The sequence below is a fragment of the Salvelinus fontinalis genome, chromosome 9 (assembly GCF_029448725.1).
Source record: "Salvelinus fontinalis isolate EN_2023a chromosome 9, ASM2944872v1, whole genome shotgun sequence".
NCBI lineage: Eukaryota > Metazoa > Chordata > Actinopteri > Salmoniformes > Salmonidae > Salvelinus > Salvelinus fontinalis.
The window spans coordinates 35,926,502-35,945,682 of NC_074673.1; the positions used below are offsets into that span (position 1 = coordinate 35,926,502).

General features: G+C 43.0%; 1 pseudogene; it reads left to right on the plus strand.

Moving 5' to 3' along the window:
• The first annotated feature begins 361 nt into the window (after positions 1 to 361).
• Positions 362 to 19,181, plus strand: part of LOC129861825 (hydrocephalus-inducing protein-like) — a 97,718-nt pseudogene continuing 78,898 nt past the window's right edge.

Genomic DNA, 19,181 nt, shown 5'->3' on the forward strand with positions numbered 1-19,181 from the left:
GCTTTGCTTTGTTTGCACATGAATACAGAGTGCTGTAGCTATACTATAGCTGTGTGTGTGTGTGTGTGTGTGTGTGTGTGTGTGTGTGTGTGTGTGTGTGTGTGTGTGTGTGTGTGTGTGTGTGTGTGTGTGTGTGTGTGTGTGTGTGTGTGTGTGTGTGTGTGTGTGTGTGTGTGTGAGAGAGAGAGAAGCAGTGAACCTTCAGTTATGCATGTGTTATACAGTAACTAGATGTTCCTGATCAGGACATGTCTTTCATGCACCGCTTGAGGCGCAAGCCATTAAACAGGAAGTACATAAGAAACTGATCAAAGTTGAATCTGAAGTTGTCCTTGTGAATTTTTAAAGTAACCTCTCTAGGATGGCGTGGACCATCCTAGACTTCCCTTACCAGCTGCACTTCTCTCTGTGCCCTGTGAAGTGCTCCTCACTGCCGACCATGCTAGTGCGCAACATTGTGCAAAAGTGAGGCCCAGTTCCAGTTTAGCACACACAGGTGAGATATGATCTATGCTAGGAGTCTATTCCAGCCTCTAGTCTGTTCTAGTCTAACCTAAGTACCCCATGCTAAACCAACCAATCCTGCCTGTTCATGCCTTTGTTCTGTCAAGCCCTTTTGTCAGTGTAGCCCCCTCCATTGATGTTAGTGAGAGCATGCAGGTGAGGGTGGACTTCCTTCCCAAGACTGAAGGAGATCACAACGAGGACCTGCTCCTTCACTACCATACACATGCAAGACCATTACTCTAAAGCACCAGCTACGCCACATAGGTCTGGCTAGCAGAGATTCAGTATCTTCTGGAACTTTTCAAATGGTCAGGGAAACATTCAGCATTATACAGATGTTACCCATGCATCTATACTCTACAACCATCTACAAAATTCCCCCTACAAAGTACAACACATACTCATTATACACCCCTCCCCAGAATCCCCACCGATAGACCAACTAACTTTGCAATACGCCAGCACACAAGTACTAGCTCTACACTAGTAAGGTACTTTACAGAAACACATGAATGCACACACTCATGTTACATAAGTATTTTTGCATAAAGATAATCAGCTAAATCAAGTGTAGTGGAACTAAAAGGATGAATCTGTTTACCATACATTCGCTGTGAACACAATAATAAAATATCCCCTCCCTAATGACCCTGCAGCAGGAATGGTAAAACAGTGCTAATCATTTCAGGAGCATTTATCCACACAGTCTTTAATCTCTGCTCTTTCACACAGGTTGCACCTAGAATAGAGGGAAAACACCCTCTACGCATATCCTATTAACAGATTTATAAGTGTGGATGGCTGGGGGTGAGGGTGTTATCTGTTCCTACAGCAGTGTGCTCAGCCCAGTTAGAACGGGCTTTATCAGCCCCTGGAGACACTTCTCTCTTGATTTGTTTGTGTGATTATACCAGTTAATGGTTTGAGATATTGATAGAACTGCTTTCTTTTCTAGCTGGACTGTAAACGGATGTGCATTTATTTATTTATTTTTAATTAGAGCTCGTAAACTGTCCTACGTTTGTGATTGTGACGAAGGGTGTGCTGGAAAAGTGACAAAGTGGAATGCAGAGGTGATTGCAGTGTTAATACAATTTGAAAAAAAGTGTTTAGGCTATGGTGAAATCCAGGGTTGATGGAGGATTTAGAGTAGTCCGCTTTATCACTTAATTATTGTGACAAGTCTTTGGTAGAAATTAAGTTGCTTGGACCTCCCGAGTGGCGCAGCGGTCTAAGGCTTGAGGTGTCACTACAGACCCAGGTTCGATCCCAGGCTGTGCCACAGCCGGTCCGTGGCCGCGAGACCCATGAGGCGGTGCACAATTGGCCCTGCGTCGTCCGGGTTAGTTGAGGGATTAGCCGGCCGGGATGTCCTTGTCCCATCACACTCTAGCGACTCCTGTGGCGGGCCGGGCGCATGCACGTTGACACGATCGCTAGTTGGACGATCTTTCCTCTGACACATTGGTGCTGCTGGCGTCCGGGTTAAGCGAGCAGTGTGTCAAGAAGCAGTGTGGCTTGGCAGGGTTGTGTTTCGGAGGACGCATGTCTCTCGTCCTTCGCCTCACCCGAGTCCGTAGGGGAGTTTTTTTATTTATTTTATTTATTTTACCGTTATTTTACCAGGTAAGTTGACTGAGAACACGTTCTCATTTGCAGCAACGACCTGGGGAATAGTTACAGGGGAGAGGAGGGGGATGAATGAGCCAATTGTAAACTGGGGATTATTAGGTGACCATGATGGTTTGAGGGCCAGATTGGGAATTTAGCCAGGACACCGGGGTTAACACCCCTACTCTTACGATAAGTGCCATGGGATCTTTAATGACCTCAGAGAGTCAGGACACCCATTTAACGTCCCATCCGAAAGACGGCACCCTACACAGGGCAGTGTCTCCAATCACTGCCCTGGGGCATTGGGATATTTTTTAGACCAGAGGAAAGAGTGCCTCCTACTGGCCCTCCAACACCACTTCCAGCAGCATCTGGTCTCCCATCCAGGGACTGACCAGGACCAACCCTGCTTAGCTTCAGACGCAAGCCAGCAGTGGTATGCAGGGTGGTATGCTGCTGGCGTATGGAGTTGCAGCGATGGGACAAGACTGTAACTACCAATTGTAGAGAAAAAGGGGTAAAACAAACATGAAAGTTTCTAAAAGGTTAATGCAAGATGTGATGGAGAAGTGTATCTGTGTGAGATACAGTAAACCAATAACGGACAAAGGAGTACTTGATTGGTGTGAGTGTGTATGTGTGCAGGTCTTGACATTCAAGTCAATTTGACAATTGCACACCCCCGGGCATTTTCCACATTTTGTTATGTTACAGTTTTATTCAAAAATGGATTAAATAGTTTTTCCCCCTCATCAATCTAGACACAATAACAAAGCAAAACCAGGTTTTACACATTTACATAAGTATTCAGACCCTTTACTCAGTACCTTGTTGAAGCACCTTTGGCAGTGATTACTGCCTCAAGTCTTCTTGGGTATGATGTTACAAGCTTGGCACACCTGTATTTGGGGAGTTTCTCCCATTCTTCTCTGCAGATCCTCTCAAGCTCTGTAAGATTGAATGGGGAGCATCGCTGCATAGCTATTTTCAGATCTCTCCAGAGACGTTTGGTCAGGTTCAAGACTGATGTTTTTATACCTGGTTTGCATACCCATTCTTGCCTTAGCATTTACTGATATATACCGCTGTCGGTCTTCAGTGAGCTGCTCCACGCAACAATCTCAAACTAGGCTATAGGCTATGTGTGCAGCGTGCATGTGATAAATAATAAACATAATCATTTTGTAATAATAGCCACTGACGGGGATGATGGGCCACTGATGATGATCAACTGGCCAGGGGGGGTTCCAAAACTTCCGTAGGCCAGTGGGCAGCCCTGAATGTCAAGCCCTAGTGTGTGTGCATGTGTTGGTGTGTGTGTGTGTGTGTGTGTGTGTGTGTGTGTGTGTGTGTGTGTGTGTGTGTGTGTGTGTGTGTGTGTGTGTGTGTGTGTGTGTGTGTGTGTGTGTGTGTGTGTGTGTGTGTTTGCCTCAGGTGGTGCTTGGTGCTCTGCTGTCTCACTGCATAAACATCCAGGTCTACTGAAGGGCAGCAGCATTAACGTTTTATAAAGAGCTCTGCTCTAAAAGACCACTTTAGGCCCATCAGTTGAATATCATTTTTAATTTAGCACCTTTCCCTGTCTCCTTCTCATCTATGTTTCAGATTAAGCTGATCTGGAGGATACGCTCTGGAGTCAGTGAATGGAGCCTGCCAGAGAGCAGCCTCACTGCAGGCTCTCACTCTCATATTGGAGCTTCAAACTTACATTTCTGGGCAGAAAGTCATAAGTATCTTGTCAAGAAGTACCGGACAAGTAGTACATGTTTGACCCATGAACATATCATTTAACCATGGTAAAATGTTGCCAGGGGTGGGATGCATTTATCTCTCTGATGTTACTGTACATACAGTGTCCATCTATTCTAATCAATCGATCTAATGATTTATTAATTTGCCCTCGAGAAACCCTCATCTTGAACACATTTACATATTGTACATTTTATTGAACTGTAGCTGATGCGTGACAAATTAGCCACCTTTGCTCAAAGGTGTGACTGCTAGTACTGAGATTCAATATGACAACCATCTAGTTAGATATGAATCCAGCTCCCCAGTCACTGCTATGTAATTTTCCTAAAATCAACAGAATAATGAAAACAGGGGTCAAGTTGCTATCTTTGCTCCTGCCTGGATACTTGGATGCTAGTTGACAGGAGACGAGAAATGGTACTCTCTCCTGTTCTTTTGATGTGCTAGATAAAAACCAGCAACAATATTCACCCAGGAAAAAACCCTCAGTCAATTCTGGTGAGAAATGCTATCATTGGGTTCAAGACGGGCTACCTTTGCTATTGGAATGAATGAATTAGTTATAGTCTTATCGCTGCTCGTATTGACTTTTTTCTTGTGTTTATTTAGGAACAAAGAGACAGTTCCTTGATGAGTTTACCCCAGACTCTTTTAGGAAAGCACATGAGCTCGCTCTTTTTCTCTCTCTCTCTCGCACGCACACGCACACGCATACACATACGCATACACATACACATACACAGTCTCTTGTCAAATGCAGCATGGGCAATCAAATGGAGAACTTTCAGCAGTAGTATCAGCTGAGGTTAAAATATCCTCTGCATAGCCTGGAAACTGATGGCTGTGCAGAATTAATCTCTTGAGAAAATGTGATGATGAAAGCGTGAGATTGGCTTGAGCAGTGTGGGAGAGAGGCTAATGTTCCCTGCCTGTCAACAGTTGTCATAGCATCAGGATGTCAGCCATAATTATGGTGCCTTAATTTCCCCCTCTTTTCTATTCTCTTTTTTCGTAGGAAATACAAGTATATCACAGCTTTATTGCACCTGACATATGATAATTTAAAAATATCAATTCTATAGGCTTCAGGCATGTTTGTCATTATGCACTGAGTGTACAAAACATTTAAGTACATAAAGTACATTTATCGTTCTTTGACTAATATTTTAAAGGGGTAGAGTACTGTAGGCTATACATAATTTTTGACAGAGATTGACTGTTTTCCAGCTTCTGGACTTAGGTCTACTGTAGTACCAGGCTCCTTATTGGAAAACAAAGCCTAAATGGCTTGTTATTTCAATTTCACTACCTAAATTATTTACTCACATTTGTGGAATAAGGGCAAGGAAATCCACAGGGACAGTTTACTTGACTACAGACTGGTCCCACTGGGTGGACTACTAATTACTAATGAGCCTGTTGTGGAACTATCTTAAAAGACACAACATGTTTTTTACTACACAATTCGAGTGTGAGTCTGTCTGTCTGTTAGGACCACAATGGAAATAAGTCCCAGACTTTATTGTGTGTTATCCTCATGATTTTATTCATGTGCATGTATGGCTTTTAAGTTTTATAAAGTCTAGCCTGTCTGTCCAGCCTGTCTGCCTAGCCTGTCTGCCTAGCCTGTCTGTCTAGCCTGTCTGTCTAGCCTATCTGTCTAGGCTATCTGTCTAGGCTATCTGTCTAGGCTATCTGTCTAGGCTATCTGTCTAGGCTACCTGTCTAGGCTACCTGTCTAGGCTACCTGTCTAGGCTATCTGTCTAGCCTGTCTGTCTAGCCTGTCTGTCTAGCCTGTCTGTCTAGCCTGTCTGTCTAGCCTATTTGTCTAGCCTGTCTGTCTAGCATGTCTGTCTAGCCTATCTGTCTAGCCTATCTGTCTAGCCTATTTGCCTAGCCTGTCTGTCTAGTCTATTTGCCTAGCCTGTCTGTCTAGTCTATTTGCCTAGCCTGTCTGTCTAGCCTATTTGTCTAGCCTATTTGTCTAGCCTGTCTGTCTAGCCTATCTGTCTAGCCTATCTGTCTAGCCTGTCTGTCTAGCCTGTCTGTCTAGCCTGTCTGTCTAGCCTGTCTGTCTAGCCTGTCTGTCTAGCCTATCTGTCTAGCCTATCTGTCTAGCCTATCTATCTAGCCTATTAGTCTAGCTTGTCTGTCTAGCTTGTCTGTCTAGCCTGTCTGTCTAGCCTGTCTGTCTAGCCTGTCTGTCTAGGGTATCTATCACAGTTGGTCAGTCACTCAGTCTGTCAGTCAGTATGTCATTGATGCAATGGTAAAGACTGTTCATGTGCACGTTCAGTATGTGTTTACTCAGTGCATTCTCCAAGGAACCGGGACTCAGATGCCCCCCTCCTCCTCCTCCCTCTCTTGCTCTGCCGAGCCGAGGGACATTTAATTTGTTTGTAAATCTGCAGTAGGGCTTCTCTGTTACATGTTTATTCGTATTGATGGATTTAGCTCATTTGGCCTTGAAGAAAATATTAATAATGTTAAATGTGACTATACTGTTATGGATAAATTGTAGTAATAATAATAAAGCCTATTAGATAATGATCCACATCATCACATTGGGTTTAATTGTATTGTATTACTTGAATCTAACACAAACCTAATTTTGGCTTAATGAAGTTTGATGGCTGCAATTTGAATACCAGCCTATTTCATTTTGGGTTCAATTTTGGTTTGGTTCACTCGTTAGGGTCAGATCGGGATCTCTGCTAAAGCACCATGGCTCTGTTTTGAATGTATCCAAACTAGCCAAACAAAACAAAATGCTCAAGGTATTTACATATTCCACAGGCTGATATTTGCATTGTTTTTCTGTTTTCATTCTGTAAGCTGACTGCTCCGGTGGGAACCATGTGTTTTGTGTCACTTGGTCCAAGAGAGACTCTGTAATTGTTGTGGATGGCTCAGACAGAGTATAGCCTACCTGTCATGCTAATCCAACAGCGCCATCTCCATGACTAATTATGAAGCACCGACCAATAATAGCCCACTGGCTAGACCAGGGTTTCTGAAACTATGGGCCCTGGTGGACCCTGGGAATGTGAGAGGTGGGTAGCAGTTATGAGAATCTATCATCACACAGTATTTTTTCTTAATTTGGGTCGTTGGATGACGATTTGGGTCACGGGAGGATGGTCAATTTCTCATTTGGGTCTCGCACTGAAAAGGTTTAAGAAACCCTGGGCTAGACTATAGCATCACATTTGTGGCTTTGCCATAAAGTCCTGACAGATAATGGACTGTATAGAAAATAGGGCTGGGAATTGACAGGGACCTCACGACATTAAATGATCACAATATTTTGGTTCCGATACACTATGTATTGCAATTCTCATGATTCTATATGTATTGCAATTCTCATGATTCTATATGTATTGCAATTCTCATGATTCTATATGTATTGCAATTCTCATGATTCTATATGTATTGCAATTCTCATGATTCTATATGTATTGCAATTCTCATGATTCTATATGTATTGCAATTCTCATGATTCTATATGTATTGCAATTCTCATGATTCTATATGTATTGCAATTCTCATGATTCTATATGTATTGCAATTCTCATGATTCTATATGTATTGCAATTCTCATGATTCTATATGTATTGCAATTCTCATGATTCTATATGTATTGCAATTCTCATGATTCTATATGTATTGCAATTCGATACTGTCTTTTTATTGCAGCATACCACCCTGCATCCCACTGCTGGCTTGCTTCTGAAGCTAAGCAGGGTTGGTCCTGGTTGGTCCTTAGATGGGAGACCAGCTGCTGCTGGAAGTGGTGTTGGAGGTCCAGTATTAGGCACTCTTTCCTCTGGTTTAAAACAATGCCCCATGGCAGTGATTGGGGACATTGCCCTGTGTAGTGTGCTGTCTTTTGGATGGGATGTTAAACATGTATCCTGACTTTCTGTGGTCACTAAAGATCCCATTGTACTTACAGTATCGTAAGAGTGTCCTGGCTAAATTCCCAATCTGGCCCTCGTACCATCACCTAATTATCCCCTCTGCTTGCTGCAGATGGACAAGAGAGAGCCATGAGAAAACAAGTTTTCATCAGTCATGGAAATAAAGTGCTGTAAACAAATGTGCTCCCAATTTAAAAAGAAGATGGTGAAAAAACTATAAAGGAAAAATACTGGAGTTTTAGTACAGGTACAGCCAAACCAAAACTAAAAAATAATATCCCGAAAATGTAACTGTATCAATTTTTTCCCCCATTACTAATAGAAAAGGCCTGTATTTTAGAAACTACCCACATGTACTTTTGACATTCTACATACAGTATACATGTACATTGCACAGCTACAGTACTCTTAATAAGTTGTTAGTTAATCCAGTAGCTGTGTGTGTCTGTTGTTTCTCCTCAGGGGAGGGTGTTTACATCAGTCTGCATGGAGTGTCTACAGACGTGAATGTGAGGCTGGCTAGGAACTCTGTCATAGTGGAGAAAACCTTGGCCAACCATGGCCAACCAAAGCTCAGTCTCCATAGTGAACAGGAGTGATACTATAGTCCACTATCAGTGGAAGAGATTTGTCACTGAACAGGAGGAGGAGCAGCAGAAGCTAAGGTGGAATGTCCATTCATGTTCATCTCCATGATGTACATCCCAATGTAAACATGATCAACACATCAACATACATTGATTTATTGTAAAACAAACTTCTAAAGTGACCCTTAGCTAATGGATCATCAGAAAAGATGGTCGGTCCAGATGGTCGGTCCAGATCAACGCCTTTGTATGTAGCCTGTTTAGATGCTCCTCTGTCCTCATCCCCTACTCACTCTCTCTCTCTGTGGATCTCTCTGCTCTGCCGTGAATCTAGGTTCTGTTCCGAGCTGCAGCAGGAAGAGGAGGATGAGATGGATCAGTTCCTGACAGAGTGTGACGCAGACCCCACTCCACATGAACGCCTGTCCCTGCTCTCATGCACCTTCCAAGAACGACGCAGGCAGCTGAAGGAGGAACGGCTGTCCTTCTCAGACAACTACATCATAGTGGAACCTCTGGTGTGCTATGTAGAGATGGGATGGAGGAAGGATGGGGGCATTTTACTGTAGGCTGATAGCAAATGTTTTCTTATAGGAGTCCAATGGTCTATGGTACAGTAGCTTTGGTACCCATACCCATTGACCAACAGTCTAAACAAACTTAATGTGTTTGTCTTAGCTTATGGTCTAATGCTATGCTACAGTACACAGTATCACCAAGGCTGAATTACATGATACCTAATCACCCTCTGGGATTATAGACTTTACTCAGTATGTGAGTCACAAAGTGCATGCAAAGTGCATTTAAGGGATAGTTTTCTCAAATGCCATCATATTTTTTTTACACAGCAGTAGCTAGGCCAACTTGCAAACCAAAATCCTCCCATAGTATCCTCATGCTTATTTGGTTTGCCCTGTAATCCCTAAGGAAACTTTAATAACTAATTTCAGGGATGCACTTTATCGCATTATACCCTGTACCAGCATTCTGTACCAACCCCTATAACTCAGTGTGGTGTCTGCAGTGGTTGGGCGTAGGTCTTTGTTTTCCCGTTGCCTGGTTCACACCCCCAGCCTCTGGTGACAGTGACACATCTCTCTGTGGAGTACTCAGCTGTGGTAGAAGACAAACTTTAGCACTTTGATGAAATACCTCCAACCTTTAAAAACACATTTATAACTCTCTGCATATCATTTTGCCATGCAGCTAGCAGTGAGTCACTGCTCCACAGCAGCTATAAAAGTCCCCTGGATATTCCTATATTCAATATCATATTTTTCATCCCAATTTGAGTTGAATTTTTTTGTGTGGCAATGTGTGTGAGCACTTATGAGTAGCCATGTGTTCAGCATTCCCAAACACAGAGGAAGACTGTCCCTGCTGAGTCAGAAGCGTGGCCACTTGGATCAGTTCAGCCTCTAACCTGATCTCACCTGCTGTCTCGGAGTCTGACCGTTGGACTGAGATGCCCCTGGGGAGACAGCCACTCATTCTCTCATCCATCCTGACACCCAACTCGCCCCAGGCATTTGTTAAGCACACTATGTCCTCTGGGAAGTCTCACCATAATTTGCCCTTGATGTCTCACTGTCCTGTCTGGTCATGTGGTTTTGTGTCAGAGAGTTGGAAAGGAAGAGTGGAAAACAAACACAGACACCCTCCAAAAAAAGCCAAGGCTCCCAAAGACAAACTCTGCACCCAAGTATTCTGTATAGCACCTTGAAGAGACGTGCTCTGTCAGCACAGGGTGAGGCCAGAACCCCACTGTTACCCTAAGGCAAACTTGCCCTTCTGCTCTCCAGAGGTCTGCTGATTATGATTACATTAGTGTCTTTCTAAGTACTACATTAACACCCAGCTGCTTTTCTTTTCCACTGGATGACTTTATCTATTTGATAAAGGCACTATCATTTGGACAGAAGCTTTATCTTTCATCAGACATACGTTGTCTTTGATGATAAAGAATAATACTTGGATTAGGGGAGTATTATAATATATAATTTTATATGACACTGAATACAAATATAAACTCAACATGTAAAGTGTTGGTCCCATGTTTCATGAGTTGAAATAAAATATCCCAGAAATGTTCTATACGCACAAAAAGTTTATTTCTCTCAAATTTTGGGCACAAATTTGTTTACATCCCTGTTAGTGAGCATTTCTCACTCACTTATAATTTAGTGGGCAAAGCTCACCTTTGATGGCACACTGGAGAAGAGTGTTCTTCACGGATTCATTTCAGTTTCAACTGTACCGGGCAGATGGCGTCATGTGGGCGAGCAATTTTCTGATGTCAACATTGTGAACAGAGTTCCCCATGATGGAGGTGGGGTTATAGTATGGGCAGACATAAGCTACGGACAATGAATACAATTGCATTTTATCCATACACACCAGACATGTCACCCATTGAGCATGTTTGGGATGCTCTGGATTCACGTGTATGACAGCGTGTGTCACGCCCTGACCATAGTTTGCTTTGTATGTTTCTATGTTTTGTTTGGTCAGGGTGTGATGTGAGTGGGCATTCTATGTTGTATGTCTAGTTTGTCTGTTTCTATGTGATTGGCCTGTTATGGCTCTCAATCAGAGGCAGGTGTCAGTCGTTGTCTCTGATTGGGAGCCATATTTAGGTAACCTATTTTGTCATTGTGGGTGGTGGGTGATTGTTCCTGTGTCTGTGTTTTTCCATACGGGACTGTTTCGTTTTCGTTCGTTCACTTTGTTGTTTTTGTTTCAGTGTTCTATTTCTTTATTAAAATATGGACACTTACCACGCTGCGCATTGGTCCTCCGATCCTTCCTACTACTCCTCCTCAGAAGAGGAGGAAGACGAGCGTTACAGCGTGTTCCAGTTCCCGCCAATATCCAGCAACTTTGCACAGCCATTAAGAGGATTGGGACAACAGTTCACAGGACACAATCAACAGCCTAATCAACTCTATGTAAAGGACAGTTGTCGAGCTGCATGAAGCAAATGGTGGTTACACCAGAAACAGGCTGGTTTTCTGATCCACGCCCCTACTTTTTTTTAAAGGTATCTATGACCAACAAATGCATATCTGTATCCCTAGTCATGTGAAATCCATAGATTAGGGTCTAATTAATTTATTCCAATTGACTGATTTCCTTATATGAACGGTAACTCAGTAAAATCTTTGAAATTGTTGCATGTCGCATTTATATTTTTATTCAGTGTATAAACCAAGTAGTTTGGCTCCTGGATGCTCATTGGCTGAAAGCCATGGTATATCAGACAATATACCACAGGTATGACGCAAAACTATATTTATGTTGGTAACCGGTTTATAATAGCAATAAGGCACCTTGCAGGTTTGTGATATATGGCCAATATACCACACCTCAGTCCTAATTGCTTAAATAGTGTACATCACCAGCATTATATCATTGAGCTACTCTACACTTGACAAATTAAAAATATACAGCATCTTACTTACATGACAAAGACAAACTATGCCAGTTTTTACACCAGCAGGATATCAGTAATCATGTTTGATACTGTAAGAGGCATAGTGTTTAAGGTAGCCTTTCTGTTGCCTGCAGGAGGGGGACATTTGGCCAAACACCACCTCAGATGTCAACATCATTTTCAAACCACAGGAAGCCAAGATCTATTAGCAGATGGTCTACTTTGACATTACAGGTGAAGAGTTTGATCAGATTTGATCCGATTTTGGTAGAGAATGCTCAGGGATTAACTACTTGCTGAAGCAATAATAGTGACTAATAATGTAGAATCCAATTCTAAAGAGGTCACAAGCAGAAAGTGTGATGAACAGCAATGAAATTAAACTTTGATGAGAAAGCCTCAGTTAGATTTCTATCCTCTCATACTGAGAGAGAAGTTGTTGGTTGTTTTGCATTTGGTATGCATCTATATTTCCACTTCCGGAGGTCAGATTTCCATTCATTTCCATGTCTGACAGGGATTAATGGGCATGTGGTGACCTCAATAACACATCATTGAGAGTAGATGTATTTCCTTATGGCAGTGTACAGTATGTGTATGATTTTTTTATTTACACACCGGTGAGTGGCAGATGTGCTTGATTCATGATCATCTGTTTGCACATTCAGTGTGTTTATTTAATGCGTCTTTGTGTTCTCTGTTTTTGTGAAGTTCATCATCTAGGCCGTGAGTCTCGCCTACCTCTATGAATAAAGGGGGAGGGCGTAGGCCCCAAATTGCAATACAAATTTGACTTCCTTGACATGGGTAACATCTTTATTGCCTCCAAGCACAGCAATGAGGTACTTAACCTTAGTTAAGAGATGCCCGGTACTAATAATATACACAAACAGCTAAGGCCAAAAACACTGAAAAATCGACACTTAAATACACTGAATAAGAATGACAGTGTTCTGTTATATACCGTGGATCCAGTTGTTTAGCTCGTCACAACTGAGACTCATAACATACAAAGTCTCAGCTGTTATAAAGATATAATACAAGAGCAGCTGTGAGAGAATCTCCTGTAATAAGACGTGGCTCACATCAAAATAAATCACACTACTGCTGCCACTAGTCAGCAGATGCCCATGCTTAATCATTGAATAATTGAAGTATAATTGTGATAACTGTTAGTCCTATAATAGAACAGCACCTGGCAGGCACTGTTTGAATTCACTGTTAGGTGAATTATTTAAAGTCTGCCTGCCCAGTCAGCCCCTTTAGTTTCTAGGGCATATGTGGCAACCTTACTGTAATAACCCAACCCCCTGTGAAACTGGTTCCCACAGACAAAAAAAGACTGTTGGGTCATGTATTGCCAGATAATGTGTTTTACAGAATCTATCTTTTTAGTGGCAGCAAACAACTGTAGATAAAACCATGCAATATACACACATTTCTACTGCACTAAACTTACAGTAGGCTAAATGTGAATTCTGATTTGATCAAATCTTATGCATTAGATAGAAAACAAATGGTACTTGGTTAATCACTCTTACATTTGCAGTAGATTGGTTTTCACTACAAGTCTTCTCTCCCTGGTTCTCAGGTGCTGCTTCTATCCAATAAGGGTCTCAATGAGAGCGTGGCAGGCCCCAAGGGCCCCTTGCACCTGGTTCCTCCCAGCTCAGCGTTTGGCCAGTGTTTCTCCTTCAGCCCCACTAAGAGGATGGTTCCCCCTCAATCGATCATTTCAAATATATTTTTATTTTTGTGTTCAAACGTTCATAGATGACCAGCAGGGTCAAATAATAATAATATTCACAGTGGTTGTAGAGGGTGCAACAGGTCAGCACCTCAGGAGTAAATGTCAGTTGGATTTTCCTAGCCAAGCATTCAGAGTTAGAGACAGAGTCGAAAACAGCAGGTCTGGGTCAAGGTAATACGTCCGGTGAACAGGTCAGGGTTCCACAGCCGCAGGCAGAACAATTGAAACTGGAGCAGCAGCACGACCAGGTGGACTGGGGACAACAAGCAGTCATCAGGCCAGGTAGTCCTGGTGCATGGTCCCAGGGCTCAGATCCTCCGAGAGGGGAGAGGGAGAGGGAGCGAGAGAGAGAATTAGAGGGATCATACTTAAATTCACACAGGACACCGGATAAGGCAGGAGAAATACTCCAGATATAACAGGCTGACCCTAGCCCCCCCCCCCCCCCCCCAACACAAATTATTGCAGCATAAATACTGGAGGCTGAGACAGGAGGGGTCGGGAGACACAGTGGCCCTATCTGACGATACCCCGGACAGGGCCAACCAGGCAGGATATAACCCCACCCACTTTGCCAAAGCACAGCCCCCACACCACTAAAGGGATATTTTCAAACCAACTTACTACCCTGAGACAAGGCTGAGTATAGCCCATGAAGATCTCCCCCACGGCACGAACCCGAGGGGGGCGCCAAACCCGTACAGGAAGATCACGTCAGTGACTCAACCCACTCAAGTGACGCACCCCTCCTTGGGGCCTGCCACAATCTGGAGGTCTGCTTCTCCTCCAGCACCCTGGGGGTCTTCTCTGAGGAGTTACTCTTCACTGTGGGGGATACCTTCAGCCTATCAGCCTCACGTTCAGGTAACCCTCCCTCACCCCATCACCTCGCTCATCCATCTCAGCACAATCCTTTACCTCTCCATCATTGTCTTGTTAGGGTCGGTACAGTACATCCCCACCTTGGTAGATAAAACATTGGTGGGCATGTCCAGACACATCTATCGCTCCAAACCCCAGCAGCTAGACTTTTCTAAAATGTAAATGTAGCAATGTAGAAAACACATGACCTACATTAATCAACCGAATGCTTCATCTCCTGAATTCTTGCTCTCCCTGACTTGCCCATTTGATGAACACATTTTTATACTCTAGGTTTGAGTAAATTATTCCCTAAAGGTTGTGTTTAAATTGTACAAAGCAGAACAGTGGTGAAAATCATTTTGTTTCCATAGCACACCTGCCAGTCTTGGCACCTCTCCTTGATTAAGATGTATTACTGTTGAGGAGTGCTGAGTGTAAGGATTACAGAATTACCCTTCCACACTGTCATCCAAGAAATTGACTGATCTTGTTTTTTTCTTCAGTTGTTTTATACTTGCCCAGCCCTGTGTTTTCCTTTAATTATTATGCATTGTCCAGTGACCTTCACATTTGCTAGTCAGCACAGATGTATTCTGTATTTCCTGGCACTTTTATTTATTGTAGGGGTTGTATAATGGGCCCCACGTTTCCCTTCAACGTCTCAGAGCTCAACTTTGAGGATGTGTCCTTCGGTGAGTTTTTCATTCATCCTCATCAATGCTGCCTGTTACTCATCGTTAGACGCTTGTGTTAGGCTTGGCGGCAGATTTATCAAACAGTGCATACCTACTGCTTTGTAGTACTATTTACAGTATAAAGCACACACACATCAATGAGAGACAGATGCAAATAAGCAACCATTACCACAAGTCAATGAAATACATAGCCCACAATATATAATTAGCTATGTGTATTGTCTTGCAATAATAGTCCCTTAAAAAACATTTTTGTTGCGCTTGTTGCAACAATTATTGCACGCATTTTCTCCCACTCCTCAATGTAAAGTTTTGCCTTTGGAGCTCTTAAAATACACACTATTCAAGGCCTCCCGGGTGGTGCAGTGGTCTAGGGCACTCAATCACAGAGACTCTGGGTTTGAGCCCAGGCTCTGTCGCAGCCGGCCGTGACCGGGAGGTCCATGGGGCGACGCACAATTGGCCTAGCGTTGTCCGGGTTAGGGAGGGTTTGGCAGGTAGGGATATCCTTGTCTCATCGCGCACTAGCGACTCCTGTGGCGGGCCGGGCGCAGTGCGCGCTAACCAAGGGGGCCAGGTGCACAGTGTTTCCTCCGACACATTGGTGCGGCTGGCTTCTGTGTTGGATGCGCGCTGTGTTAAGAAGCAGTGCGGCTTGGTTGGGTTGTGTTTCGGAGGATGCATGGCTTTCGACCTTCGTCTCTCCTGAGCCCGTACGGGAGTTGTAGCGATGAGACAAGATAGTAACTACTAACAATTGGATACTACGAAATTGGGGAGAAAACGGGGTAACATTTTTTAAATAAAATTTAAAAAATACAATAATACACACTATTCAACTATTGACTAGAACAAACTGCAAAAATCACTGAAGCTGGAGACTCATATCTCCCTCACTAGCTTCAAGCACCATCTGTCAGATCAGCTCACAGATCACTGCAACTGTACATAACAATTAGCTAATTATGTATTGTGGGCTATGTATTTCATTGACTTGTGGTAATGGTTGCTTATTTGCATCTGTCTCTCATTGATGTGTGTGTGCTTTATACTGTAAATAGTACTACAAAGCAGTAGGTATGCACTGTTTGATAAATCTGCCGCCAAGCCTAACACAAGCGTCTAACGATGAGTAACAGGCAGCATTGATGAGGATGAATGAAAAACTCACCGAAGGACACATCCTCAAAGTTGAGCTCTGAGACGTTGAAGTGAAACGTGGGGCCCATTATACAACCCCTACAATAAATAAAAGTGCCAGGAAATACAGAATACTTCTCTGCTGACTAGTAAATGTGAAGTTCACTGGACAATGCATAATAATTAAAGGAAAACACAGGGCTGGGCAAGTATAAAACAACTGAAGAAAAAAACAAGATCAGTCAATTTCTTGGATGACAGTGTGGAAGGGTAATTCTGTAATCATTACACTGTAATATAGCCCATCCAACTACCTCATCCCCATACTGTATTTATTTATTTATCTTGTCCTTTGCACCCCAGTATCTCTACTTGCACATTCATCTTCTGCACATCAATCACTCCAGTGTTTAATTGGTATATTGTAATTACTTTGCCACCATGGCCTATTTATTGCCTTACCTCCATTATCTTACCTCATTTGCACACACTGTATATAGATTTTTTTCTACTGTATTATTGACTGTATGTATGTTTATTCCATGTGTAACTCTGTGTTGTTGTATGTGTCGAAATGCTTTGCTTTATTCTTGGCCAGGTCGCAGTTTTAAATGAGAACTTGTTCTCAACTAGCCTAACTGGTTAAATAAAGGTTAAATATATATTTTTTTTAAATATTCAACCCTCCCAACAATTGTCCAGGTTGATACATTTTCTGTGGAATTATTTTGAGCAGGACTTTATCTATCTCCGATATGACTTGTATATGGCTTACTGTGGAATAATACTAAACACGGAATCAACTAGGGTAGAACGCCCTTTTCTCTTGTGATCAATAACAGCAAAGCTCTTTGCAGACAGATAATAAGTATGCTATGACACCTTTTCATCTCACTGTTTATTTCCCTCACACAAACCAGACCTTTTTAAAGCAGACAGACAAATCAACCTCTTTAGAATGAATTGCCCTCTGGCATTGTAGCTGTATGTCAGTTAACACTGTTTGGACTTTTTTTCCCCCTAATCTTTAGAACCGTAACATTGCTTGCTCTATGTTTTATTCCTTATTCCTCATCTCCTCCAGGTTTCCCTCACACACTGACCTGCAGTCTGAACGACACGCCGCTATGACCTTTGGGCTGAGGGTTCCAGGGGATGGCAGAGGGCCTACCAGCATCACCAGTACCTCCTAGGTTTCAGACCTCAGTTTGACAGAACCGGCCCACTGTGTTCACCCTGACACCCACCTCAGGAACCATGCGTCCTCAGGGACTTGTTGACATCCAGGTGTGTGAAATTAGCAGGGAGCATGACCAGGAAGTTACCTCCATTTTCTACTTGTTATAGATATTAAGCATTATCTGAAAACATACAGTATGTGAACATTATTCCAATGAAAAAGTGCTTATGTGCTCACTGTAGAAGATGATCATTTAACCTTGTTATTAATTGTGGACTGGTGGATCATGCTGAGTCAGTTTGTTTTCCAATTTAGTGCTATATTGTGTGTTGTAGATTTTACATTGGAGATTTTGAATAAACTAATCATTAAATTAATTCCCTCTAATCACAACGGCTTCAATCAATGATTGGCACTGAAGGGGCCAGACCTTAATTGTATTCAGCAGTGGAGTTGAATATTGAAAGAATCTGTTGCAGATAAATGCCTAGGAAGATGCCTTTCTCCCTGTGGCTCTGCAAAGCTTAGATTATTACATCAGCTTGCTCTGGCTGCCTCTGGTTACTGAGTGTATCTGTCATACCCTGGTCTTTTCCTATCAATGGGAGACTGTTTGGTCTTTTCCCATCACTGAGAGCTGTCAGGCGCTGCGGCGGGCCGATCAGGGGAATCTGTGCAGCTGTCTTGGACCCTATGTATAGGGTGTCTCATGTCTGCTGCCTTCCTTTGGCTGTCTGGAAAACTCTACTTCACTCTCCAGCCCAATGACCGCACAGCGGCACTCCCGGGCTCTAATGAGTTCTCTTACAAGAGCAGAATATATAGAAGAGGTCAGAGGGAGTCAAATATGCCAGAGGGAGGTAATCTCTCACCTAGCAGAGGAAATGGGCTTTGGCTAATATTTCACAGTATTGGAAGTTATTCATGGGTGGTGCAGAAATCTCCCCAGATACAGACACCTTGGAACATGCAGTGTACTCTCAGTGTAGTGTCTTCCTCTGATGACAGCCTTGACAGGTGTTAGAAGGTAGCGTAGTAAGTTTCTTCTGTATGTAATACAGGTAGTGTAAAGAAGGCCAAAATGGAAGCATGATTGGAAAATATTGTGATTTGATAACTAGGTAAAAGTCTGTGAATCAGTGTGAACTGGCAATATATTTGCCAAACGAGCACTTCTACTTCACAGAGATGCCAATGCCATGGCTATGGTTGTCTGTCTATATATGCGGTGTACCTCTATCTGCAGGTGACCCTGTGCTCCAACAGTGTGCAGCGCTACAGCCTGGCTCTAGTGTTGGATGCACAAGGAGTGGGAGAGGAGGTGCTGGCCCTACCCATCAATGCCAGGTTAGAGATCTACACCCAGGGTCAAAATACACCTCTTACAGTAAATGTCCTGATTTATGGTCAGAGGGCACTCATTTTAAAGCACCTCATTCAGAGCAGATGATCCCTTAGAGTCGATGTCAGCGCCCACCAGGAAATCTAATTAGCATAATACAAAAATCCCCATCAAAATCCATCTGTTTAAAATAGTGATGTCTGTTTGAAATAGTGATGTCTGTTTGAAATAGAGATATCTGTTTTTTGTTGTTGTTTGGGCTGCATCTCAATCCATGTCATCTGCCAATTGCAGACTGGCCGAGCTACAGCGGTGTTTGTCAGAGACATCCTAAAAATCGGTCTTCTCACAAATGTCTATAGTGTCAGAACGATTTGGCCAACAAACTAATATGAC